Source organism: Gossypium arboreum, chromosome 8, assembly GCF_025698485.1.
Source record: "Gossypium arboreum isolate Shixiya-1 chromosome 8, ASM2569848v2, whole genome shotgun sequence".
Lineage (NCBI taxonomy): Eukaryota > Viridiplantae > Streptophyta > Magnoliopsida > Malvales > Malvaceae > Gossypium > Gossypium arboreum.
In genome coordinates, this window is record NC_069077.1 from 79856377 (window position 1) to 79857690 (window position 1314).

At 34.2% G+C, this 1314-nt stretch overlaps 1 non-coding gene across 1 annotated transcript; it reads left to right on the top strand.

The window, feature by feature from the left end:
- Window positions 1-210: 210 nt before the first annotated feature.
- LOC128280274 (small nucleolar RNA R71) lies at window positions 211-317 on the top strand. Its single transcript, XR_008270454.1, has one exon. It is a non-coding gene; the product is annotated as a small nucleolar RNA R71 (small nucleolar RNA).
- The last annotated feature ends 997 nt before the right edge of the window (window positions 318-1314 follow it).

Genomic DNA, 1314 nt, shown 5'->3' on the forward strand with positions numbered 1-1314 from the left:
GCATCCATTTCATGCAGTCCTGCTACTCTTTTTTCCAAATCTGCTCGATTTGTCGACCATTGGTAATTGTTGTTAGCGATCCTTTTGATGATCTCATACGCCTCATTATAAGACTTAGATAAAAGCATGCCATATGCAAAAGCATCCACCTTTAATCTTGTGTGTGCATTGAAATTGTTATAAAACATCTCCAATTGGGTACAATAAGGAATCCCTTGATAAAGACACTTACGAAGTAATTCCTTGAATCTTTCTCATGCCTCATAGAAAGACTCATCATCCAATTGTTGGAAAGTAGTTATCTCATTACGCAACTTTGCATTTTTGCTCAGTGCAAATTACTTAACCAAGAACCTTCTACTTATTCCTACCAAGTAGTTATTGAACTTGGTGGCAATGAATTCAACCATTCTCATGCTTGATCTCGCAATGATTACAGAAATAGTTGTAACCTTAGTGCGTCTTCAGTCACACCAGTTATCTTGAACAAATTTCTCACCTCCATGAACAAATAAAGGTGTAAGTGTGAATCTTATGTAGGCATACCACTGAACTGGCCACCATTTGGAGCATTTGAAACACCACTGGTTTCAATTCGAGTTGGGGTACCTCAATATCTAGCCTTCTAATTCCCGGATTTAACTCATTGAAGAGTGGCAGAACGCATTGTCTGATGGCAAGATCCCTATCATCAGTAATAAGGATTGGGTTGTGCACTTGTTCGACTCCATTAGCTTGTCAATCATTTTGACTTCCAAGGTCCATCTTGACTTGTCTTTGAGCAAATCTCTCGCGTCTTCTTTGTCTAAATGTTTGCTCAATTTCGGATCTACGGGTAATAGATCGATGATTTTATCTATGCTCATAAACACCTGATAAATAAATTATAAATAAAGAATAAAGAATAAATTAGCAATTTTAGAAATAAATAAAAGACTAAACTTCAAAAATAATTTCACAAAGAATGATTAAGGTAACAGTCTCTGGAAATGTCACCAAAAACTTGTAACGTGGTTTTTGCAAGTGTACACAGTCATTCAAGTAATAAGTAAGTAAAATGAGTTATTATCTCCACAGGGACTGTATAAGCTTAACCGATTATTTGTAAAACTATAAATTCAAAATTTGGTATAAAAAACACAATAATTTTTGGATAGTGACTAAATGGAAAGAGTGATCCCTAATGCAATTTTAATCTAGATGCAGTTTATCTAAATGTATCAGTGAATGACTTTAGCAACAAAAATAATCAACATTAAATGGGCTAGGATAATTATATTAATCAACTTAATTTACTTTATCATGCTTAACGAT